This window comes from Accipiter gentilis, chromosome 2 (assembly GCF_929443795.1).
Source record: "Accipiter gentilis chromosome 2, bAccGen1.1, whole genome shotgun sequence".
In the NCBI taxonomy this organism is placed as follows: Eukaryota; Metazoa; Chordata; class Aves; order Accipitriformes; family Accipitridae; genus Astur; species Astur gentilis.
In genome coordinates, this window is record NC_064881.1 from 24,920,879 (window position 1) to 24,948,523 (window position 27,645).

The 27,645-nt window shown below is 37.0% G+C and overlaps 1 protein-coding gene across 4 annotated transcripts in view; it reads left to right on the top strand.

Annotated features, from left to right (window-relative positions):
• The window catches only part of RALYL (RALY RNA binding protein like), a 403,949-nt gene that overhangs the window by 256,868 nt on the left and 119,436 nt on the right, over window positions 1-27,645 (top strand). The gene's annotated exons all lie outside the window — the stretch shown is intronic.

A 27,645-nucleotide genomic window follows, 5' to 3' on the forward strand; every position in this document is an offset into this window, starting at 1 on the left:
CTGAAATACAGAAGAGAAGACCACAAGGAATAATTTTTTTCTAAATTGGCTTACCAGATCCAGCAACTACTGTAATTAGCTGTTATGGTGTCATTGCCCATAGACCAAGGAATGAACTGATGGCAGTTCTGTGTGTCCAAGATAAAGATAATTAGCTCTTTCCATCACCTCAGTGCTTTCAGAACAGCTGTCTGTGCTGATACCTTATATGACATTTTCCACTGAAAAAAAAAAAATATAGGAATTGCAGAAACCCACTAAAATCATGCCATGGACTGAGATACACTATGATAGAGGAGATAGGGAAAATATTATGGAAGGAATGGACCAGCAGAGATATGCATGAGGTAGAGAAAGGAATGTGAGATAGATGGTGGTGCTAAAATAGGAACTGGAAGTATTAGAGAAGCAGAGGTCTCAGGAATGAGACAGCACACAGCTGTCATCAATACCATGTGTGGAGGGTGTCAGTGCATCCTTAAAATCCGGAGGATGAGAGGCAGGTAGGAGGGAGTGTGTGCACTTCATTTGAAAAATTAGCAGAGAGAGGGATGCAGGCAACCCCTGATGGACCCAATGAGTTCAGTCTATGGAGCTGACAATGCCTTTTGACCCTTTACCAGTAACTGAGTGGAATTTGCTGGGTGCAGGTAAACAGATGGTGTAACTGGGAAAGGATGTACACAATTTCTTGATTGACTAGGATATACTGTCTCAGTCATCCAGCTGCTTCTCCATGACTGGTGGGGATCTCACACACCCTCCCTGAAGTCCTTAAAGCTCTGTGCTAGCACATACATCCAGTCACAGGAAAGCCCTTTACATAATAAGAGCTTTTTTCTAAAGTTTAAATTTAAACTTCACTCTCACACCCAATAGAAAGATTCAGCCAAAATCAGCTAATGATAAGCCAGAGATCTGGATAGTAACTGGAAAGAAATGCTCAAAACTAGTTTGGTGCAAGTTAGTGCAGTATGATATGAACTGTATTCAGTTTTCAGGCTAGCTAGGAGCTTTCAGTGCTGGGGGTTTTTTTCTCTTTTTTTTTTTTTTTTTTTTTTTTTTTTTTCTTCTCTCCATTAATTTTTCAAGTCTAATTTAATACCACTTTTCTTTTGCTTTTCTTTTCTCCTGCATCCATTTTCATCCACAATCTCTTCTAGGCAACATCTGACCTTGCTGTTAATTATTTGCCCACAGTTGTGCTAATGGAGCTGTAGCATAATGCAGAGCAATAGTACCCAACAGGGCCATCCATCTTCAGCCTCTTAAATTATGAAATCTCATCTACAAATAATGAAAATATTCTACGCCCTACAGGTTCTAGATGCAGATTTGATTCTTCACTTGTGGATGAGACCTAGCAAGTACGCAAAAAAGAGACCTGCCTATTTTGTCAGTGTAATTGTTTTTATGTCAATAATACTGAGAACAATGTTAGTTATGAAAGTAATACTTATTATGTAAGTCTATGTTAGAATTTCTTCTAACACCTAGATAAAAATATCCAAGGAATTTCTCACTGTCTGGGGGATTATAGGTTATTTCATCATTCTTTTATTTACTTGTGTGGTTTGGTTGCTTTTATTTGCCCATTTGTTTTTTCTTCTATTTCATTTGACTGTGCTATGAGAGTTACATCCAATTTCAACAGTTTTTTTTCTGAATAAACCATGTGCTTGCTATTTTTCCTCTTGCTGAAACAAATGCAGTGTAATGTTTACTCCTAATCATAGATGGCACTTGAAAACAAAACACAGGATGAGCAGTAAGTAGGCTGAAGACACACCGCTGAAGTCCGAACATTGGAAGGTCCTTTGCTGCCACCATCTGATATAATCTTCAATTACATTGCTCATATATTGCCTAGTATTCAGAAATCGGGGGTTAGGAAAGCCCAGATCTATGAAGGAATCTACAGATAATCCGTTATTACAAATATATCTGGAAATGAGATTGAAAAATGAAATTCATGATAACATAATTCCCAAGTTAGATCCCTTTACAATGAATAGCCCAGTTTGTCAGAAAGGGAGTCACACACCCCCACTAGCCAAATGGGGATGCTAACCAAGAAAAGACACTGGAGGGAAGATCCCAATTTCCACCTCAGAAGCCACTCAGAGCTTGGGCTTCAGATCCCACAACCGGTTCTGGATTGAGGTGTGTCTTTGCGCACAATCAATTGCCTCACTTTTTCACTGAAATAAATTGTTGGAGGAAGTTCAAAATTTCCCAGAATGTAAGACATGTGGGATTAGTTCCCTCCTTGGCTGAGCAGCCTCAAAAAAATATGCCTTCTCCTTTCAAGCATCACCAAATACCAGGCAAGCCCGGGACAACCTGTAGACCGGAGTCCTCCTGCTGAAGCTGTCAGGAAAGACTGAGCCATGGGCCAAATTGCAGCAGGGACTTCATTGAAATGGTTGAGACTATTTACATAATTTGTGTTAAAGCTTCAGGGACAAGTTTCGGGTACTCCATCACCTCTTCAAGTCACACCTTTTAATATAGTCTGTGATCTTTAAAAGTCAGGGTTAAAAGTAAGCTCCTGAATCATTGTCTAGTTATGTAACTAAGTTGTTCCATGGTAGGAAACAGTTATCCTCTGAGTTAAGTCTGCAGCACTCAAGTATAACACCCAAGGAAAAGCCATTTATTCCACAACAGAGTTTGCTTTTTAAATTCCAAATGCAAATAATTTTCTTTGTAACTTTAAAACATCAACTCATTCATACTATTATAGGCCAGACTGCTTCACCCTTAATGACGTGTCCTTTCTTTATGCTGTATGTGACATGGAAGCAGAACGTTTATATTCTTCTTCAGTGGCTCAGCATCTCAGCTAGCTCCATTCTGGCAGCTCCTCTATCCCCTGAGCTGTGTAGCGGCCAAATCTGAGCTTTTGGTTCTATTTACGCCCTGCTCACAGAATGGATATTTGTCCCCGCTCTTTTTTGAACCTTGTTTTTTGGTTGTAGTGGTGAAAAGTACAAGAGGAAATAAAATTCAAGCAGTACTTTTTGTGAAAAAAAAAAGGAACTGAGAAAATAATAGGATGAAGCAGAGCAGCAAAACAGATGTTTGGCATCTGGCCATGGTGGAATGAACTCTCTCCACACTGAATTCTGTATTTTTCTTACTCTGAAAAATAATTAACTTGTAGAGCAGCAGGTTCAGAGAGCCCTGAGTGTGGTGATTGAGGCAATTAGCCCCTATCAGAGCCATTGTTTCAAGCTCTCTGAAAAGTCAGCTGAGTATTATTAGTTAGCCCTTTGCAGTTAGACGAGCCAGACAACTTCTTTTCAAAAATAGATTTGATGTTCTAGGGCCCTTTTCTGTGACAGGGTGAATTCGGTAGCAAACTCCAGTCATGGCGTGTGTGAGGTCTTAATTGTGATATTTACAAAGCCAGGAGAAGAGAAAAAAGTACGTTGTTGTTGTTGTTGTTTCCTGATTGGTGTCCTTTTATCCACTGCTGACAACCCTCTCCGGTTCTTGGTTATTTGGGATCCTCTTTTTTTTTACCATCTTTTCCCCCATTGGTTTGGGTGTGACAGGTTTGCTGAGGCACAGTGACACCCAGTAGCTATACTAAGGTTCCTTTGCATTCTTTCCTCAGGTTCTTTGACAATGATATGTAAAACATATGTGGGATATCTCCTACAAGGAAGCAGATGACTTAATTTTCATCACCTCAGCAGAATTTATAACTTTGACATTGTCTGCCCACAGGTAATCCCCTGACTCCATTCTTCAAAAACATGATAAAATAAGCAGGCCTTTCCCTTTGTTCTGAAGTTTTACCTCTTTCAGAGGAGTGGAGGCTTCACAGCAAGGGATGTTTCACTGGGAAGTACCTCAGCACCATAGTTCAACTGACATAAACACTGAGAGGAATGTACCTCATTTATGGTGCCTTACAACTGAAATCTTTCAGCTTTTTTTGTTAGTTATGTGGTTACTCTTGTGGAGGCGGAGCTATTGGTTTACAGAGAATAGAATGGACAGAAATATGAAGGTCACAAAAGTATTTCAACCGTCCTACTTCTTGACTCTCCAACAGCTGAATCTCTTTCAGTCCTGCAGTTTTACTCTCCTGTCAGCCACAAATGTAGTTATTTTGTGCAGAAGCTTGCTGGTTTGTGTGTTTGGTCTACCTTTCTGCATTACCATACAAAATGTTAATCGCTGTAGGAGACATTCACCCTGCAGCATTGCAGCAAGGGACTTGAAGAGCATTTTGGAGATCTAGGTACAGAAGAACCCTGAAGTACATAGGTATGCGCAAAAGCAAAATAGTTAAGGTTGCTATGAAGAAACAGGTGAAAGAGGAATGAACTACTCATTCATTCTGGCAATTATATTTTAGATTGCTTCACTGTATATTACCCAATTGACTTCTCGGCAATCAAATGTCTTAACTGCATTATATGTTTACTTTATAAGAACATATATAAGCTTAATCAAAACAAGTTTTTTTTAGTCGTGTTTTGCTCACATTTCATGTACTACTCCAATATAGTGGGCTGCAAAGACTTTTTAAGATTCTGCTAGCATTCTGCAGTACATACTATATAACAAGTGGTAAATAATTTTGCTACATATGTTTAATAGTAATCAACATGTATGGTAATTTCTAGTCAATCTGAATTCAACTTTTACTTTCGTTGTGCTCAAGCAACTGTGTCATATGTAATATTTAGGAAAACTTTCTGAGCTTTCATAAAATGCATTTCCTTTAGGAGACTTTCTTTCTTAGCAACAAACAAAACTTTTCCTAGCCTAAAAGACAGACATAATGATTCTGTTTAAAGAAATGTAAGTTATTCATGTGGTAGCACTGTTTTTTTAGTTACTGAAACTGGTCTTTGAATAAAAGTTTCTTAAAGTCTGTTGAGACTAGAGGAAATAGAGAGTTTTGCTTACCTTCTTGACAAGAGTAATTGTGTATAGGTGTGTAATCAAAAGGCACCCTCAAGCTAGGCTGTGAGTCTATATTTGGACCATAGTCCAGGCAAGCTCCATGACTTATTTGTAATTCCATGGTGATCCTAATCATCCAAATCAGCAAACTTGATGGAATGTGTCAGGACTCATTTCTGTCCTACATCTAGTTTTTTTCCGATGAAAACTTGAGGACCTAAGCTTGCCTATGGTCAGGATCTTGTTAAGGCACAAGCTTTGAGCTGAGAATTTGGATCCATAGTTCTGGCATAGACTGCTGTAAATCCTTTAGTTTCCATGATAAACGGGCATTGAACTGTTCCGTAGGGGCAGAATAAATTAAATTCAGTACATGCCTGATGCTCCTTAGAGTCCCCATGGCTCCAGTGAGATAAGGCAGAGGAGGAGCCCACACAGTCCCAGAGCCATACCCGATTCTTTTCTACTCCATCTACCTGCCCATGCTCCAGGCACGCAGAAGTGGTAGCCTGGCAGAACCTGCTGTCTTCTTCTTCAATACTTCCCATGATGAAATTGTTTGTAGCCAAGACCACAGGGACACTGCTGGTAGAGAGTCTCTTTACCTTTCAGGCTGTTTTTTATATGCAGCCAGCAATGGTTAAAAATGTGTCATAACTAAATATACTTCTGTTTATATTTCTATGTATGGTTGTTAGTATCTTTTTTTTCTTCTTTAGAATGAAGCTTCACAGCTTTCAAACTAATTCTTCAGATAAGTCACTAGTGGGATCCCATCTGGAACAGGTTTTGAGAATCAAATATTGCTGTCTAGGTTCAGACTAACTATTTCTTAATATTCATGCAAAGAATCTAATTACTAGGACAGACATTAAATTAAATCCTCAATTCAAAGATAACCCATATTATCCTTACATGTAGCTTCCTTCATTGTAGTGATTGTTGCCTTTGATTGCAAATACATTGCCTCTACTTCAAGTTCAACACTGTTCTCTTAATTTTGTAATAGAAATTTCATGAATCATGCAGATTTCCTAGAAATAAATCTGTTGTCTTGCCCTAAGTACCATTGCCTCCAGGTAGGGTAGAATGGATCTCATTTTCATTTTACTGGCAATGTGTCTTTTCTTTTGTTAACAATGTAGAAGTTCTCTATCATTAACAAATATGCAGGTTCAATTTTTTCCTAATTCACCTGAGCAGAACTCAAATACAGCATACCATCTTCAAGCTCTCATGTTGTAATTTTAGCTGTAGCGCTATGATAGACATGAAAGCAATAGTAGAAAAAAAGAAAAAAAAACCAACCTTTCCAGCACCATTTAAGCCATATCACATAAACCTTTCTTTTCCTTATTCAATGGAACTCCCAAAGCCTTTTTTGTCTTCTTCAAGTAGATAGAAGAGAAGAAGGTGACAAAATTATTTTTTTGAGACAAGAGCTTCATTACAATTAATGGACATAATGCCTTTTTTATCAATAACAAGATTATTCATAACTCAGTGTTTAGTTTCAGGTTTCAGAGCCAAATCCACTGCCATAATCTGGGGGTGAAAATGTTTGGCTACACCTAATAGTCATTAAACTGAACCAGGGAACGTTCCCAGGCTCAGGACTTCAACCATCTACTGCATAAGTTGTTAGAACAGTCCCTGGGCTGATTTTGGCTTGAGCCAACTATCACTTACCTGACAACACCAAGGCATGTTTTGGGAAGTAGCTTGAGCCAAGGACCATTTTAATAGGTACTCTGTATGCAGCCACGTTGTCTTGGAATAAAAGTGTTTGATTGTATAGACACGGGCTATTCCATGATAGTTAGCCTTTGGTGCAAGAGAAAAATCCTAGGTGGTTTATATTTTCAAGTACCCACTATGGGTTGTTATGGGGTTTTCAACATCCAGAAATTCTCAAACACGTATCACTGCCAGTAAGCATCATTACTCCAGGGGCTTACATGAGAGCTTGTCAGCTGAAGTGCACAAAAAGAATGGCATATTTTGGGGGGAGAGTCTTTCTTCCTTAACAGAACAGTGACATTAACTGCATGGGATGGTATCCAAAAAAACCCCACTGAAGTTGTTGCAAGACTTGGGGAAAAAAACTACAAGATCACAGCAGTGGACAACCTGGACTTCTTCAAGCAAAAGAAGAACTAACTGTTCCTTCACACTGCACTAGTCAGTCAAGGTTTTGTATAAGCCAAAAGAAGCTGAATTTATGTTACTTTTATTGTGGGAGGTCTGCTCAGATGGCCAGGAGAGAATAAGGCTGGCTGCCTGCATAAATTAGAAAAATAATTTTCAGTGTGGACAGTTTTAGCAGCCATGAATCACCCGAGTATAGATATGACCTTTTCATCTGTCCACCATGACAAGTGAAAAGGCAGACAGAGGAGCTGCTTTGTCATGTATATAGAACCTGGAGATTTCTTCCCCTTGGGGACCTGCCTGCAGGCAGGGACGTGGCCACTACAGCTTGTCCACGTCTTGTGGGAAGCATCTGGCAGTAAAATCTGCTGCCTTTATCTTCTATATTCATTGTGAGAGTTGTAACTCGTGAACATTTCACATATTTGGAGTCTCGGGCAATATGAAAAACAATTACTATGGTGATCCATGACAGACTTAAGAGGTTTTCCCAGCTCACCTAAGTCTAATTTTTTTATGACAACTTGTGAATTTGATGATAGAATTGCTTAGAAAATGTAAGCTATTTGCCCAAAGGAAATAGTCACTGCATCTCTAGCGGTTAACAGAGTTTGTCAGCTGAATCTGAAAAAATGTACAGCCCACCCTATTTCATTCTTTCTTGCTCTGAGCCATTTCTAGTCTTGTTATCTCTGCAGCAGTGGTAAAAGTGCATGACACTTTCTTTATACTTAAAAATTTTGTTCTGTTCTTTTTTTTTTTCCTTAAATTCACTGAAGTTACAGCTTTCCACATCGTGAACACTGAAGTATTTGCAGCCCGTTTTGTGGTTTTGTTTGAGCGCATAACTACCGTTGACCACAAGATGGCAAAGTTTCTTCACTTTTCTGCGACAGGAAGCCTATTTTGGGAAAAGGACAGGGAAAAGGATGCAACAAGGTGGAAACAGGGTCAAAGGAGGAAATACACATAAGGACTCTTATTCCTCTTGTTACATCTGGATTTCCAGTCTTGTGAGTAAACAAAGAAATATGATGGGCTTATTATATGTTCATATTATATGATATCATTTATTTTTCTGACAATTTATGAACATCACAAGAACATAGTATGTGTTTATTGCTCTTAACAGATGCTAAACTTTCATACAAATTCAATCAGTTGTTAGAATAGAAATGCTATCCAATAATAAAAAATTCTTTGCAGCTACATGTATGTAAGATTCTGCCCAAAATATATTGCATTTTGGCAATCAGAGATTCCTTTGATTTGCACAGAAACAGGTAATCTATTGATTGCAAAATTGGTGAGAGAAGAATGGAGGCTTTGTTGCTCTGGTATTTTGCAAAAAATAGAATTTTTTAAAAATTTTTACCTTAGAGTGTGGTGGCAGTGACAATTCCTCTAGCCTTCTTTTTTCCTGTTACATATCTATTTTTTTATTAATATTAAAGTATATAATTTTTGAATCCAGCATGGTCTTTTCTACAAAGAAAATCACGGAGAATCCTATTATTAATTTAAACAACTTTTTAAACTATTTTGAGATCCTTTCATGATAAGACCATTGAGAAACATTTGAATCGTTTCCAAATTATATTTTTCTATGATAAGATTTTCGATTTGACTAGCAACTGACACAATGTTTTTCAAATTCTGTGTAGGTAGCACTGACCAAAGAGTTTTGCTTAAATTTTCTCTTGCTGTGTCACAGTTACAGGGACTTTTCTTTTGCACTTCACTCAAATTTAATTCTTCTTTTTTAAAGTTTATTCTCTTATATGTTGTCTATACTACCTATTGATTAGCTACTTTGCATTCCAAAAATCCATAGCCAGAGGAAGGAATACTGAAATTCTGTTCACTAATCGAGCCTACGAGCAGACAGTCCTGCTGCCACTAGAGGCCAGGCAGTTTTGTTCCCTGCCTTCCTCTTTACAGACTCAGGTCCACACTCACTACTGCATGTTCTAAACACTGCATGAACATAGGTGTTCACTCATCTCATTAATGCATTTAGAGAGATGGAAAAGATTCCTTTTCAATCCAGGTAACCCAGTTCACAGTACTATCATGCAGGAGGAACATCAATCTAAAAATCTGCGGCATTGCAACAAAAAGGCTGGGAGGTGATGGGAGCATAGCAGAAAAAGTAAAAATATGAAAATGATAAAAATACCTTGTAGCAGGAAAATAACTTTCCTCCTTCCTTTCTGCACACCTCTTGCAGCATGTTCCAGGTATCTGTTGTGTCTTGATTCTGTTACATTGTGTGGCTAATGTAAATTAGAAAGTGTTAAGTTATAAAATGGCTTTTAGAACTGATGCTATTAAAAAATGCCAAAGGTTCAGATACAAACCCTGTCAAAGCCTGATTTCTTCAGCATTTTAAAGAAAACTCTTAGTAAACAAGCTCTTACCAAGGAGATATTTACCTTGAACTCCCTGATAAATAGCTTGATGCAAAGCTCATTGAAGCTTATTCAAAAATTCTTACTTAGCTCAGTGGGATATGCATCTGGAGCTTAGCACACAGAGCTGTTCTGTTCTTCCAGGCTTTTAATTTAATAATGCGTTTGCCTATTGCTAGTAACCCTGTATCCTTGAGAAAGAACTCTTGCTCAAATAAGGCATTTATTTCTGATCTACTATGATTATTCTATAAATCACCTGCTGTAAGTAAGTTTGGTTGAATTCAGACTAATGGGCTCTCATTTCAATCATTCATGTACAATTTCCATTGGAATCAACACGTGACACGGCGGGGACAGGGGAACAAAAATGTTTTAAAGAAGGAGGCTTAAAACCTGGTCTTCAGTCCTGACTGACCTGGTTTTCCGACTCCTTAGGAGGTAACTGGTCTCTCTCTTTCCCACTATTTCAGCCTGTGAACATTTTTTAATTTTCTTCACTTCTGCCATAGTACCTCTCACTAAAACACCTGAAATGCCCCATTGAAAAGACATCCCTTTGGCGTTTCTTGCTCATAATGAGGTTACTGCGGATCAAGAACATATGTTACTGTCTCGAGATGCAGAACTGCTCTTTAAAGGCAGCAAGGATTTCACTTAGTAGTGAAAACATGCTTTAAAAGACCTGCACTTCTCACCAACCATCTTTGCCTTTTCCATTTGTTTCCTGACAGATATTATCTTCCATTTCAGGGAATTGTACTTGTCAGTGTAGTTGCTGTGATATTTCCGTCTCATTCAAGTCTCTCTGTGGACATGCTCATGTTTTGAGTTCAAAATATAACTCAGTTGCCTATTCATCTTATCGTCACCAGAATATTGAACTTTTGTAACTCCCCAAATGCTTTTTGGCCCTCAAAGCAGGAAGTGCTCTGGGATACCAGTGTAGCTGTTCTTCCCATGATTAGCATTACCATTATCATCCTGAAACAATATGTTTCCTACACATCAAGCTAAATCTCTCATATAAGCTGTAAATCTGAGCATATTTAAGTATGTCCCACTGCTATTACCAGGCTCACAGTTGTCTGAAATTCTCTACTCCAATGATCAATTAATTTTTCTTTACACTTAACTGTTTCTATCAGAAGATCTTATTTATTTTACTGCTTCTAACACTTTTTTCAACTAAGACATCTAAAGAAAAAAAGGCATGCAAAAAAATATTAGTAATGGGAATTTTGACTGTACTCTGTATGAGATGGGAAGAAGAAAAAGTGTTCTCTATTTCTTGGTGTCCCTCTGAAACAACTGCATAGAAATCTAACTTCACCAGATCCATGCAAAAATTCTGGTGAACTGTCTCAAAGTTTGAACAACAACAACAACAACAAAAAAATCTTTGCTGGTTTTGTCTAATGTTGTCAAGCAACTGCTCTCTGCATCTGTCTTTTCCAGTATGTGTTGTCCAGTTTTTTTCATACTGGAAAGTGCAATGTTTGCATTTTATGCTGTCCCACTTTGAGATGCCACCTTAAGATGATAGACCTCTTCAACTGTAGTGCGATTAAAAGCCAAGATCTTTCTTGGCTGTAAAGGGTTTTCAGATGGGCAAGAAGTACGTCAGCTCAAAACCAGCAGATCAGAGAAAACAATTGTAATGTCAAATTACAGCCCCAGGGCATAATTTGGGCATATTCATTCAAATTTAAGCAACCTGGTCATACTGAATCTGCAGCTGGCTACTACAAAAAAATATTTTTTCCCTATTATAAATTAAATGCCTACTTTATTTTATAATATAACTCCAAGATTTTCATATAGCACCTTTTTTTTTCTCATTTAAATGCACTAAGAAGAATCAGAATCCTCTAAACATCTTCATTTGCAATGTATGATGGCAATACAAACAAGTAGCTCTACTGAAAGCCCCCACATGCCTTCAAAGAATCTATAAAATTTTAAAAAGCAAGTGGAGTTAATCACAGCTATAATTCCGACAAGAAATTTCTGATCACACCAACTACCACAGGCACAAAGCTCAGAGGAACTCGCCTCTGGAGGAACTTTTTACTTTGGGAGTTGCAATGGAAGCTCCTGTCAGCAGATGGCACTGGAGACATAGCTGTGAGACTGCCGTTGTCAGAGCAAGAGTCTGGAGATTTAGGTTTAAAGATTTTATTCTTTTTAATTTTTTCCCTAGAGCGAAGTGTCATAACTGAAGATCATTCCCTCTGCCTTGTATTATAAACCCTTTGTGATACTGGCTCTGTCCCATCACTCATGTAAGTGTCACTGATGCAGTTTCATGAGCTCTTTTCCATAGGTTAAATTCAGGCAGGTTGCAAAAGCAAACGTTGTTTTGTCACATTTTGAGCTGTTGAAGTGTGCTGTTTGGGAAATAAAGATATTTCCTTCAAAAAAAGGAAGGAGTTTGATGAGGAGGAAGGAAGGGGCGTCAGGAAGATATATTGCTGGAGAGACCAACTATTATTTAACAAAGCCATGCAAGTATCAGAGGGAGAGATTTAGACAGTCTGGGTGGGGAACCTGCATAAGCAGCTGAAAGCCAGGTTGATTTTCTTGGAGATACTTGCCTGAGATGATGAGTGTTTGTTATTTTTTTGAGCACCCTCAAGCTCAGACGTTAGCCTGCACTTCATTTAAACTCTAGGTCCTCTGAGCCATTTGAGTCTCACACAGAAGCTGGGAGTCCTTGCACCTTCAGGGGCTCAAAGGATAAGCAAAAGAAACGAAAATGTAGGAAGACACCCCAAGGAAGACACCACCTTTAATTGAGTAGTTATACAGGCAGTAGTGAATTATAATTAACTGAAATAGGCTTTCTCAAAGCAGTACTCCCTGTTGATCTGAACTACTGAAGACAAAATGCCTTGGGTCAGATTGTTTTGGTGAAATTTAACTAAAACTTTGATAACAAAAACAGATATTCTGCCTCATTCCATTGTCTCCAGATTGTTATCAGTGTTCCTCCCTTTCTCTCTGGCTCATCATGTTCAACAGTTTCCCCTTGCACTCACACAGTTTCTCTGGTTCTCCATAGGGTCTCATGCTTAAATTTTAACATCTGGTACTTGCGACTCCTGTTATGTAGAGTTTTCTCAAGCAGGCTGTTTTATTTGATTCTTTATGGATATTAAATATGCATGTCAAAATCCTATTTCATGCATATTTCCCAGCTTGGAGCAAACTTATGGTTTGGGTTTGGTGTTTTGTTTGTTGGTGTTTCTTTTTTTTCTTTTTTGTAATGGTCTATAAAAAATTGAGGAAAAATATTACAAGAGATCAAAGTTTTACATATTTGGCTGTAAAAAAAATCTTTCCCAGTCAAAATTCTTCGACAAGAAAAAAGCAAAAGGCATCTAGTGAACAGTAACAGAATAAGAGTATGTGAAGATAGAGACTAGGAATTTCTTATGGCAACTATAATGATCAAAACACGGCATGTATAAGAAAAGCAATAGATCTGCAAAATATTAGTGAGAGAAAAAAGGAAAAGCAAAAAGATGCCAAGTTTCCTGGTGACTGTGCAACTGCTAGACAAACACTTAAAGCTACATAAGAAGAATTTTCTGTGATAAACAAACTGACAAAATAGTATATTGTATCAGCTTTGATTTTGATAATAGAAATAAGTGAGGGAAAAAAAAGATAATTTCGAAACTGACCTGGGAAATAAGTGAAATCTAATCACTGAAAGAATATGAATGAATATGAATGACAGTTCAGTGTCAAAACTGGGGAAAAAACAAGCTCACTTACTGACCACAAATGGTCCCATCTATCTCACCCATTCTGGCAAATTGGTGTAACAGATAGGAATGACAGCTTAATGTAAAGAAGCAAGAAATTACTTTGGTGTTAAGGTTGAAAAGCAGCCTCAACATGCAGAAGAATGAACACAATATATAATCTCTAGGAAGAGGAGGCCAAATATCATGCAAAACAATCTGCTGCAGAGCACTGAGTGTTGAAAATACCTAGGTGATTTTGTACAACAGGCCATGAGCCACACCTTAAAAAAGACATCACAAATCAAGTCCAGACAAAAGAGCCAATGGACAATTGCATATCATTTGGAGGGAAATCACCTTTCACCCTTATTTTCTTTTTGGTCCTTGTTAATATGTTCAATGTACAGATGCCTCACATTCCAGATTTTGAGGCTCACTGGTGTGCAATTAATTGCTAATCTGTGTAGGAAATTATGAATACCTTGGTGATAAGTCGCTATAATTGTCTGCAATCCGTCAATGTGAAGAACTTAAAATTTAATGAAAGAATGTTATCATCTTGGTCATGACTGGATTTTGATTTAGAGTATCTTAGATTTGCAATTTACTTCTTCATTTCAAATACATTCCCATTTTTCATATAAATGGTGAATCACCTTTGAATCTTACATCCATCTGAATAAAGGAGTTTGTTCATTTATCTACCTTGATCACTTTAAAATAAAAGGTTAGATGGGCCTCTTCCACCTACATTCTATTAGTTCCTTTGTGTGAGTTATCATACAGATCACGTACACAAAGGATAGGATGGTCCAAATTTAGCATAGGCTACCTCTCTGTGTCTTCCAGTTCTTTACAGATTAGGCCTAATTGACATGTATAATCAAATTTGGAAGGGTGCTTGGAGCTTGGAAGAAGCATGTATTTTTAATATAGTACCTGGTTCTAACACTTGTCTGATAAAAGTAACATTGCATATAAAAATAAAGATATTTCTTAGTAAAGTATGCATTTATTTAAATTACTTAACATTTACTGGGAGAGGTTGAATACTTTACTTGTTCAGTTAGTGGGGATTCTTTTGATTTTTAATGGTGCCTTTGTAGACAAATTCATATATTTGTTTTAAATTTCTATATTTTTTAATTGGATTATTATTAAATGCTGACGAGACTTGTAGTGAGGTGAGACTAAAATGCAATGACATTTTTGTTTGGGTGGAATTCAGCAATCTCAGTGTATAATTAGCTGTGATGATAATGTTTCAGTAGGTGTCATTTCTTTTAAAATGCTGAAAAACTTTTTTCAATTACCTATAACTTTGTGAAATACGAAAATATGCCTGCATTATGAAAGGAACTTTTAAAGCTGTATTTGTCATTATGACAATTTAATTCTACTTTCCTTTGCAGTATTTTATTTTGCTTAACGTGTGATGCTCCATATTTGCTAGTATCTCAAGACAGATACTAGATCATGGTTTAAGGGTACATCACTTTATAGGTGCAGTTACTAAGGTGTCATGGTTTAACCCCAGCCAGCAACTAAGCACCACACAGACACTCACTCACTTCCCCCCCCACACCACACCCAGTGGGATGGGGGAGAAAATCAGGAAAAGAAGCAAAACCCGTGGGTTGAGATAAGAACGGTTTAATAGAACAGAAAAGAAGAAACTAATAAGGATAATGTTAACACTAATAAAATGACAACAGTAATAACAAAAGGATTGAAATATACAAATGATGCGCAGTGCAATTGCTCACCACCTGCCGATCGATGCCCAGTTAGTCCCAGAGTGGTGATCCCCGCGCCCCCACTCCCTGCAGTTTATATACTAGACGTGACATAGGGTATGGAATACCCTGTTGGCCACTTTGGGTCAGCTGCCCTGGCCATGTCCCCTCCCAACTCCTTGTGCCCCTCCAGCCTTCTTGCTGGCTGGGCATCAGAAGCTGAAAAATCCTTGACTTTAGACTAAACACTGCTTAGCAACAACTGAAAACATCAGTGTGTTATCAACATTTTTCTCACACCTAGCTCAAAACATAGCACTGTACCAGCTACTAGGAAGACAATTAACTCTATCCCAGCTGAAACCAGGACATAAGGGAACTCCTAAAATCTTTGTTTAATTATAGACACCTATTTTTCAGCAGTGTTCTGAAGGGCTGCACATTAGCATATTCTAGTGCAACTATCCTTGGAAGTATTGACTATTGAAAATTTCAAGACTACTTCCAATAATATGCTTTCACCAGAAGAGAAAAGATTGGGCAGTGACATGGCATGATTAGTCATATGTTTAGCCAGAGATACCATTTACAGATCAAATTTATCCCTCTATCTGAAAGATTAAGCTATTAAGTTCACTGAATTGGAAAATTAAGAATTGTGAGCCAAATGTTCAGTTAATTTAAATTAAAATAATTTTGATGATTTTCCTGGATTTATGCTGCATAATGTAGAACCTCCCACATCATAAAACTCAGTCATCCATGAATGCAGGCAACTAAGTCATATAATAATCTCTAATTTACAACAGCTGAAAATTTGACTGTTTTCTTCATCTTGAACTCATTAATAAAAAAATACTGCTTTTTTGAACTTCGCTCTATGTTTCCTGTATGATAACTTATAAGAAACATAATCCTATTTCCCCTTCCCCAAAGTCAGTTGTTTTAAAGGTTATTAATTTGATGTTATTCAGAAGCAATTCCTCTATTAACATTTGAAAAATAATTTCACTAACATTTATTAGTCTGAATGAGGGCTGCTCAGTAGACCTGTGCCTTGCTAGCCTCTTCAAAAATGTTAATCTCTTTAAAAATAATTGTCCATGTTCTGCTGCTGTCGGAACAGTGTGGAGTTTGTGGCACTGTTCTGCAGCAAGGGGGGGGATGTAACTGTGAGAAAGTTTATCAAAAATCCACTTGACAGTACTATACTCTACACTGGACCCTTCCATCCAGTGTATTGATTTCCAACACCTCCCCTTCCCATTTGGTCAGATCTGCTATAATTTGATTGCTGTTCAAAATATTCAGCTGTAGAATGTTGACAAAAGCCATATGAAAGTCTGAAAATAAATACTTCAGTGTATTTTTGTTTTCTGGTCCACGATACAGCTTGGAGAAAGTGTAATGTTTTTTGCAATAATTTTTATATCAGCTAACCTTACCTCAGTTTTTCACGTGGATTTATTTTTGCATTTACTTGAAGTCACTGAAAACGTCAATCATTGTTTTCATAGTGTGTGTTTTAGGTTAAAGTTGGGCCAATTTGATTTCATCGTATGCTTGACATGATCTTGCATTTCTTTTGCTTTGCCTTTTCCAAGCACCCAGGAATGTTTCCCAGATAAAATCAGTCTACTCGCTCCCTGGGAAAATCCGGCAGTGTAGCTGTTTTTTCATTTGGTCATAAGATCATAGAATCTTAGAATCATTTGGGTTGGAAAAGACCCTTAAGATCATCAAGTTCAACCATAAACCTAACACTGTCAAGTCCACCACTCAGATTTGGCCCTTAAAGGCACAGTCAAAAGTATCAAACTACCAGGAAAGGTGGTAGAGACTAAGCTCAATGCCAATCAGAAAAGCAAAACAAAACCCCCAAAACTTCTCATGTTCTTTTTTCCTAGCATTTGATTCCAAGTTCAGCAGGACCTTTATTTTCCAAACCTCATTTTCTTAAATATCTGGTTCATAAGTACTGTAACCCTCCAGAATAAATAACGTTCAGGGGTCATCACTTTGTTTTGTGAGCGGAATAGTCCAGGTTTTGGATTCGTAAGATAGCAAAATTGCATGGTACTGGTTTTCATTTGGCAAAAAGTAAACTGAATCTGGACTGGCTTGGGTCTACGTTCCAAACAACAATGTGTAGGTGGGCTTAAATAAGCAATTTTGACTCAGTGTAGAATGTGGACCATTCATAGCATTTTTTAATTATATATTAAAAAAACTTGCAGATTAAGGTTTTGTCTGATTTTAATTAGCCTCCCACAAAGTTTAATGTTCCTGTCATACTTCAGAGCAAAGGTTCTCATTTTAGTATACTCTAATTATAATTCTCCTTTCTGTAAATCATTGCTCTGAGGGAGGAAAGAAACCCTTTTTGAGAGGACTGGTAACTTTTCTTATCTTTATCTTCTAGAAGCCAGTGTAGTCAACACTTAGGACCAATCTTGTGCAAGCTTCTGTAGCTACCTTACTCTTTCAGTAATGGCAGGAGGGAGCTACGTGTTCAGTGCAACATTAGTTAAACTGGATCCTATGAATATTAGTTTCAAAATAATTTACTATGCCTTTTATATTCTAAGACATGAGCAGGAATTTCAGTCTAGAGATAAATGGTGAGTAGTAACACTGCCTTTCTTAATCTTTCTCTTTCTTATTTTGCTGCAGTGTTACAGAGGGTTTTTCTTATCTGTAAAGCCAAACTTCATTAAAAAATATAAGCATGTTTTGTCTGGTGTAGCTGAAACAAGAAATGAAATTTTCAAGATTGGAAGTGATCTGGGGACAGATTTTTCAAAAATTAATTAGGATATCCGTATGGTTTTGATATCTTCTCTGAACAGACTATCTCCAGAAGCTGCTATTCTCATGCCACCTGAAATAGTTTTACCCTTCCAAGGTGCCATAGAACAGGGAATAGAAAACTTGCTACCTAAATTCTTCAATGCCTATGATTTTAGGCTAGGGTTTAAAAAAGCATCTTGCATACCTTTGTTTCACATTTGTACCTAGTCTCTTAACTATTTACCTTGATGAGAAAGCATTTTTCCTGCTAAGTCCATGCGGGGGCGGGGGGGGGGGGGTGTGTATAAAAATGCTCTTTATCTCCTCTACTATACTGACATCTCTTTTCAGTTTGTTTTCAGGTCATTGAGAACACACTTCTGTTTTCTGGGTTTCAGTATCCCGTTGAAAAGAGTTGCTATGTGCATTTTTAGCAGTTAATTTGCAGTATGATCTGATTTTTAGTAGTAAAACCTCAAGGTGAGAAGTACGAGTCTTTCCAAGTTCCTCTTCTTGTGGTTTTGAAATATCCCTAACTAGAGAATGTGTTTGATTTGGAAGTACTTTATCATGCAAAAGCATATTCTAATGTCCTTTATTACTGACTAATTCTTTTATTTCTTTAAAATGTTGGGGTTCTAGCTATTAGCCAGAACTTTTTAAATGCAAAATGTGTCTCAAATGTTTGATATCCTTTTCTCAAATGGATAAACAACATATTTAAAGCTTTTCAGTGAAAAAGTAGAGTTTTGGGTGCTAAATGTTACATAGCACTATTGTGCCATACCAGTCTTGATTAAAAACTTATTTGAGCTTAAAACAAAACCAAAGAACTTGTCTTGCTGTAATCATAGAGGAAATATCCTGTTTCTAGGTAGGATACCATTGACTCAGAATTTGGTTTTGATTTAGTTGTAATGTTTAGAGAAGTTGCCATGTAGCTGGCATATTTTAAAAACTGAACCTATGAAATCAGCTGACTCAAAATTTATGTAATCCCACCATAGGCATGCAACCTCATTTAGACTAGGGAAAAGGTGCTTCCAACTCCGCCACCCACCAATCAAATTAAGATATTAAATCAGATGCATTAATAATTTTATTGTAATAACTTCTTGTTAGCACTTCCCCCACCCTGCCACCCCACATAGGCACATGCACATACACATGTGAACACCCAAACCACATAAACACACCCCAAAAAGCAGGAGCAGTTGTGAAGTTGGAGTTACACTGGTATGTTGCACAGAGTGAGCAGAGAGCCCTGTAATTCAAAGGGTGTTGTTGTATGTGTGCCAATAGTGTCACATCCTTTAGCATGGTCTGGTGGTGAATTGAGAGAATACAGCTTTTTCCATCACTCAAGAATCAATCTTCTACTTTTTGTCTCTGTTTAAAGGCCTTATTCTCCCTCTCAAGCCAGCCATTACGCTGATTGATTATGACTAAAATTGTCTTGAGTCCTGCACACTGAGAAAGAAAGATCCCATACAGCGAGAGAGTGGAACATTTTCAGCTTTCTCTTGATTGTTGTTATAAAGCATTAGTCTGAAATGAAAGGTTGAAGAAGCAGCTGTTCATTGGCTGTACCATAAAACATCATCAGTTTGCATTGCTGAACTCTAAATGTACATTTTAAGTTCCTCATTTGTTCACAAGATGTTCTTTTCAAGCTCTCCTTCTTCTGTTTTGTAGACAAAGTGAGACAACATTCACTAGAGTGAGGAACTGAAAATGCATTTTAAACATGTGTTAAAGCTGTTTCAATAAACTTATAAAGACTTTAAAATAGGATCTCATAGTGCAATGGTGATGATAGCAAATGGTTTCTTCAAATGGCTATGTCTGAAAAACCTGTTTGAGGTGTCCAAGTACTTCTGAGCCTTTAAGCGGAATCAAGATAGATGAATTTGAGGTGTATTTTTGCAACGTTCTTTGGTTATGCAAGAACGGATTCTGTTCTGAAGGTTTGTCCCATTAAATTTAGCATGTTGAAGTGTCTCATCAGTGTGATAATTAAAAGAAATGTGAAAAGGAAAACAGGGCAACATTGAATTGCATGTCACTAATCAAATTGAAATGGATATCATCTGTTTGCAGAATATGACACAGTGGGTGTAATTCCCATTAAAAACAACTCTCTATATTGAAGTGGAATGATTTTGTTACTTAAGCAGAATCAAGATAGATTGATAGAAAAAGCTGTCTTAAACCTTTCATGAAAACTCACCAATATTCACCACTTTGTTTCTCTAGAAATGATATCTATGAACATTTTTATTAAATCCACAGTTGAGCACTTGCCAGTCTATAAAAGCCTAAATACCTTTTTAATTCAGCAGAGCTGCTTTTGCTCCACACCTGGTATTTGTTCACCCTTTTATATTTGTAGTATCCTGTAAGATCTACCAGCTCTGAGGTGATGGAAACTGGTGCCTGCTACAGGCATCATGACTTATTTCAGATTTAACAACAAAGAAGAAAAAATTTCTATTACTTAATGACTTTCTGACACTTTTCTACTAAGATTAAAATTTTACCTACTGGATAAAAACTATTACATTTTGAAATGCTAATTCTAGACACATTAGAATTGTTTCAATGACCTAGGCTAACAAAATTCTTACACACAGATAAAAATTGGTACAGTAAATCTTATAGCCATTTTTCTACAATTTTGTACTAAATTAATATGTTTCCAAGTACATGATTGTGTTTGTGCTGTATTTAGGAAAATCTGTGAACTATAACTTTAGTATGTTTTGCAAAACTTTAAAGATCATGCTCACTGAAAGGATTACTGTAAGATGAAATACAGGGAAGCTTTTCTAGTAATATGGCTCATAAATTGAACTACTAATAGTTTAATGATCAGAAAAATGCATACTACCTTTTTATACATAATTTTCATTTTGAATTATATTAATTTAAGTCCTGAAGAAATTATTTTTTTTAGTAGAATCTTGATTTATATTTGGAAAACAATTTGGGACACAATCCTTCTAACTCCTTTTAATGGAAGGGAAGTGTGTTTTAGTCCCATAATCTGAGAAGTTTGAAGCAGAACATCTCCTAAGACTGTCTTAGTTGTTAAGCAGGTGTGTAGAAATAGTGTGAAAGTTACTAAGAAGTATTGTTGCTGGATGGTGACAACCTCATCAAGATGAAATAAAAAAAGTTGAAAAGTCCCAGCCAAACTAGCAACCAAAGCATGTAGCAGAACAAATGAAAACCTGTCAGGGTTAGATAAAACCTGGCTAAAATCAAATTAAAGATGAGATTAAAAGAAGCCAGGATTTAGAGGAAAAAAAAAAACCAACCAAACAAACAAACAAAAAAAACTCAAAACATTAAAATTGCTCAAAACCAAAAGAAAACTAGCCAAGAACAAACTTGTCAAGAACAGAGATGGAATAGGAAAGAAAATTATCTAAGATAGGAAGAACAAACTTGGATATTACAGAGTGTGGAAAGCAAATGAAAGGAGTCAAAACAGCGTTCATCTGAGATTGATTTATCATTTTTCCACTTGGCAAAGTAGAAGGGAAGATGTTTTTTTTTCCCACTGTAGAATCTATCATATAGAATATCTAACTCTGAGGCTGAAGTTTAATTGTTTTTTTCAGACATTTCAAAGAGGAGTATTTTATTATACCTGGTTTAAAATAATAGCTAAATGTTCCTCAGGTGGAGGAACAGAAAGCTTTATATTATCACTACCAGTCTAAAGGGACCTGTACTTACTGTGTACAGTACTTTTTTTTTTAAAAGAAGGCAGAGCTTTCAGGCATTCATAACTACATTGTCTGGCAGAATTGGCCAAGTTTCACTCAAGGGTTATGTAAAACTGTATGAATAATGAGGAGTTAAAGCTCGGAAAGTATCAAACCTCTCTAGAGCCTGTGTCAGTCTTTGGGACTGGGGAGTGTCCTGGTTTCAGCTGGGATAGAGTTAACTGTCTTCCTAGTAGCTGGTACAATGCTGTGTTTTGAGTTCAGTATGCAAAGATTGTCGATAACACTCATGTTTTCAGTTGTTCCTCAGTAGTGTTTAGACGATAGTCAAGGATTTTTCAGCTTCTCATGCCCAGCCAGGGCACAAGAAGTTGGCACAGGACACAGCCAGGGCACCTGACCCAAACTGGCCAACGGTGTATTCCATACCGTGGGACATCCCCTCCAGTATAGGAACTGGGAAGTGGGGGCGGGAAATCGCCGCTCGGGGACTGGCTGGGTGTCAGTCGGTGGGTGGTGAGCAATTGCCCTGCGCGTCATTTGTACATTCCAATCCTTTTATTACTGCTGTTGTCATTTTATTAGTGTTATCATTATCATTCTTAGTTTCTTCTTTTCTGTTCTATTAAACCGTTCTTATCTCAACCCAGGAGTTTTACTTCTTTTTTCCCAATTTTCTCCTCCATCCCACTGGATGGGGGGCGAGTGAGTGAGCGGCTGCGTGGTGCTTTGTTGCTGGCTGGGGTTAAACCACGACAGTGAGAAAGCTGTAGAGCAGCTCTTTGTGTAAAACCATCATTCTGAGGTGCAAAGTGGAAGGTTCAGCCTTCCAGCATATTCATGTATTGTAGCTCTTCTGCATCTTGTGGAAGTTACCCAAATGTAACTGAGGACATAGTGCAATTCTGAAGGGTATTCATAATGTGTATGTATAGGTGCCTGAGTTAGCAGACGAGTGTCTGTAGCTGGAAAGTTTCAGAGCAGGATTCAAACACAGGGGATCTCGTTCATTCCCAGTTGAAGAAGCCGCTCCAGTGTCAAGAGCAGAGGTTGGTCTTCCAGGATGCCCTAAAAGTAGATACAGGACAAATGCTTCACACCTGGTGTCAGGTCTCCCCATATCATGCTAGCCTCCTCCTATCTGAAATGCTCCATTAATATTAGGTAGGCTGAAGGACTAACATAGACTGAATCTTGGGTAGTGCTGAATTTTACGGTTGCTATTTTATCTGGGCATATGGGATCACAAGTAAGGCTTGGAAGAAACTACAAGATGTTATGTTATCCATCTCCTAGTCAGGCTCCTGAGATGCCTAACGTATTCTAAAATCCTTTAACACTTCTTAGGCAATGTATAGCTACTCTTATCAATAATAAAGTTAGTTTCCAAACAACTAATTTAAATCTCTGTTGCTACAGTGTATGTCCATGACTGTTCTAACCTCCAGAGACACAGAAAATGGTTTATTCATGAACTCTTTCCTTTTTTTTTTTTTTTTGTTTGTTGTGTGTGTAAATATTTCATGTATTTAAGAACTTTTATGAAGTACCTCTACTTAGTTGGTTTGGTTTGGTTTGGTTTGGTTTTTTTCCTAATCTTTTGTCATTCTTTGAAATTCCTATCTTTATTACTAATAGATAGAGATTTTACTTTCAGAAATGCAGATATGGATTCCAACCTTACATTTGTAGGAAGTGACACTGTAAACTTTGGAAATTGTTAGTCACAGAAAAATATCCAAATGCATTTCTAATGCTCTTGTTGGAAGAATGAGAACGTGCTGTGAACAGGGCAAGGACAGGAGGAAGAGCCAGTATGGGCTCCTACTTGAGAAAGAAGGTGGCAGGCTTTGTTTCATACCTCTGTGATCATATTGCTACATGGTAATAGTGACATCTGAGAAAAAGATCTCAGTCTAATGAGGGAAGCTTGACAGTGAGTTCCTTAAAGATTAAAGATAAATGCTAGTATAACAATGAGACAAATGATATTTTAGTGAAGAAGCTTCATTGAAAAGAGAAAATTGCCTATGGTGAAAGTAGGACCAGCACCTTGGGGACTTTCTCCTGCTATCCAAAAAAGAATCTTTTGTGGTGAAGTGTCATTACTGTCTGATAGTGCTGAAGAAAAGTAAAACAGGTCAGCAGAAATGTAGAAGATAATAGAAACAGCCAAATAGTTTTCTAAATATCAAACAGCTCCAGAAAAAAAAAATCATCTCTTCTGATGTTTTGTTCTAAATTAGTTGATGATGGGAATGCTGTGAATGTAACAAATTTCATTCTAAAGCAGGTTTTGAGGAATACCTGAGCTTTTTAGGACATCTTGCAAACTGTATAATCTGGATATGAACTCTTGGGCAGACTAAAGACTGGCTGAAGTAAAGGAAGACTGTGAAAACACCTTGACAGGCTTTTTTACTTTAGTAAAAAGAAGTACTGCTGATTTGAATGTATTATGGTACCTTATTTCAGCTGTGGATTGTGTACTAATAGTGGCCTCTTTGAGGATATTTAAAAATTCTCATTCATACATCTTATCATTTTCTCTTTCCATATAATTCCTACTGCAATCAATCACAGGCCTGCAACAGGCAGGCTTTTTTTCCTGTTCCTTATTCAGTGGATCTCTGTAGGGGTTCTCCTCCATGTGTATCCGTCAATTCTTGCAGGGTCAAGGTCTGGGAGTTCAGGTTGGTCCCACTTTGAAACAATGACCCTAAGTATAAAAAAGCCAGAGAATAATGACAGTTATCAGAGAGAGGTTAGAATATAAACTCTTTGGGTTGGGTTCAATTGCCTAAATATCTGCCTAGATCCATTTAAGATGACCTTGGCTTCAGTAAAGTGCTCCAGAAGGTTGTAGGTTTCCCACAGGTCCTGTGCCGTATTTTCTGGCACTGTGTGGATGTCTTGGATGCCGTAAATCATCAAAGCAGTGCTAGACATGAATGTTTAGGCAGCTGAATTGACCCCTTTAGTCTACAGGTAACCTTTTAAGACAATGTTCCTTCTTTGGCACTCTCATCAATCTTTATTTCTGGTCTGCTTCATGAATGCTAGCCAGCTTTGTTGTTTCTTGAAAAGCATTTATGGAACTCCTTGAGTCTAACTTATAGTTGTAAGCACAAGAAGTAAAAATTTTGCTCTGTCTTTTTCTGCTTGCCACGGCTTGTTCCGTATTGTACCAGTATTTGTCAGGGGTATGGTTTGGCCAACCTTTTAAGCTCTGTTCTCATTACATCATAAAGAGTATGTTATCATAAACCTGCCTTAATAGCTAAATGGCATTTCTTGGTAAAGTTAATTTTATTTATCTAATATTACACCATGTTAAAAAGCAATATTGCCAGATAATTGTCTGAATTTTTACTAGTAAAAGGTGTACACGTCAAGTGCATATTTTTAATAGATCAATAATAGTATCAAGAAGTGTTTATTACTTGGAAGAGGTTAAACTTTGATGCCTACACATATCACTTATTTAAAGAAAAAAATTAATTCATATTCATAGATGTAATATTTTCTTAGTTGACATCATAAAAATAACCATAGTGGAAGCTATAAAAGGATTTTATCTAAGAAGACTCTTTGGGTGTATTGAATTAAACACTGAGAGACAGAACATGCTTTAAGCCTCCTCCACCTTCCTTTTCTGTCTAAGATCTGCTCATTAAAAATAAAATTGAGGATACAGCCCAGCAAAAGTGTTTATTGATGAGTAATATGTGACATTCAAGTCAGCAGTTATATTGGTAAAATATCTGTATTTTTTCTTTTCCTCTGCTTAGGAAACAGGTTGAGAAATTTACTGCAGTATTCAGAGAAAAACTCCTTATTGGAACCTGTAGGGTGGGTAGGAGAGAAAGGTGACAGGTGATATGGGATGTGCAGATGTGTACATTATTAGTTATTTTACCATCAGCAACAATGAACTGATAAAATTCATTCCAACAAACTGTTTTAAAAATATTTTAAACTTTCATAATCTTTTAAGAAGATGTATCCTTGTAGAAAAGTAATAAGCTTAATGCGACTAGGTGATTTTTGTTGCTCAGAGGTTCCATTCATTTCTTCCCACCTCACTAAGCTTGCTGTGTTTAACCAGCCATATGCAAGATTCTGACTTTTTTTAAAGCTGTAATAGTGTGAAAGTGAATTTTAAACTCTCCTAACAGAGAACAGTAACACAGAGAAACAGGAGGCTGCTGTGCCCACTCAAAGCTAGCCAGCACATTCAAGTACTTTTCTTGCAATATTTTTTTATGAACAGACCTAGAATGATTCACGAAACAGAGTGTATTTACATTATTTTTAGCAAATGCATTTCACTGTACTGAAGAAGTGATCAGAGTTGCAATTAACAAAAAGAAAAACCAATAAAGACTGTGTTTTCAGGGATCATTGATTTGAAATAAATTAATTCCTATCCCATGGCATTTCCATTTAGTTTATATTTTTGTATTATAACATTACCAAGATATTTGCATACAAATACATGGTTGTAATAGAATAATGCACAAAAGAACAATGGAAAAATATACATGTTGTTGCATGTGCTATGTATAATATAATATGGAGAGCTAGTAACGTATGTCTAGGTTAAACACATGACAAAAATTAACAAAAAATTAGCCATTAATGACAAGGAAAAGGAATTAGTTCTATAGTTAAGATCTAATATGGGCTGAGGAAAAAAGATTGAGGACATCTTTCCAAATCAATGAAAGAAGGAAAATTTGAACTGAATAATATGGATGAGAGCCTTCAGATAGAAATAGGAAAAGAGCAAAAAAAGGAAACAAAGATTGCTACACAAACCAGCAAATCTAAAGGGAGACCACAGATCTCTGTACTCTGAGTCAGATCACAGACCTGATTCGGCTGGAAATTAACTCAGAGGAAAAAATAAAGGAGGAAAACTGCGGAATTATCCTCAGCGCATATAAATTGCTGCAAAAATACTGACTTCAATGGCTATAAAATGCACAAAGCTGTTTGAGTATATGGCATGCAGGGTCTTTCTATATGGTACAGACATTTTGTCTGCCTCTATGTTTAGCAATGACAGCCTTTTTTTTTCCTTCCTGTCACTGTTGATGTGCTTTGCAATTTCCCACCTTTCTGCTGACCTCCACAATAGAGATGGTGTTATTTCAACTGTGGCATTTTGAGACCACTGTAGTTGAAATACTAAATAAATCTAAAAAATACATCCATTGCTTTCACTTTCTTCAGGCTACACTTTATCTTCAGCTATGCTGATACAAATCCAAAGCAAATGAAAAGATGTGTGGTCAGGTTTTGACAGAGGGAGGAAAAGTAGATGAATAGAGCCAATATAAAGGAACGATTTCACTTCAGTAGCTAGAGGTGTGCCAATGTGAGGATATGTGAATACCAAACAACTGAAACAAAAATTAAATTATTCATAAAGCTAAAAAATGGTTATACTGGAGATATTAAAAAAAAAAAAAAATCTGAGAGGGAAAAAAAGATGGGAAAAGTATAATTTTAGGGTAGGCATTTTGAGACAGTTGTTTGGGTTTTTTTCATTAAGAAAATAAGTGCAGGTCAATGTTTTTAGATGGATGCTGTAAATTTTCCTGTCTTTGAAAAGGAGTTTTTTTTACTTTCTGAAACATGAATGATCCATAGGCACCAGATGTTAATTTTTTTATGTAAGCCAAAGATATTAGCTTTAGATTTCTTTAAGTAGTTTAGAGAGCTGCTGTCAATCTATGCATTTTAAACAAGACTATTATTAGTAGGTTTCAAGACATTTCCGTCACTATACACATTATTTTTACATTACTACACCCGCTACCTCTAATCCTTTGACACGTCTGTATTTGTGGTATCTGGGATCAAGATCTCAAAACATGAAGTTTTTAAACCATTAAGAAATACTTTCACTCAATTTTACTGAAGGCAGATTTATTGCTGAATGAACTGGAATTTCCACCTCTTTCCAGCTCCATAGCTTCTATGGGCATCTTCTTTCTTGAATGTCGTCATAATTCTCATCTCCCCAACATGGCAAGAATTTCTTCCCGTTTCCCTTGCTCCCTTTAGGAGGATGTCTGGATTCTCTGAAATTGCAACATACATGTATGTGGAAGATCATATAATGCTGCCACTT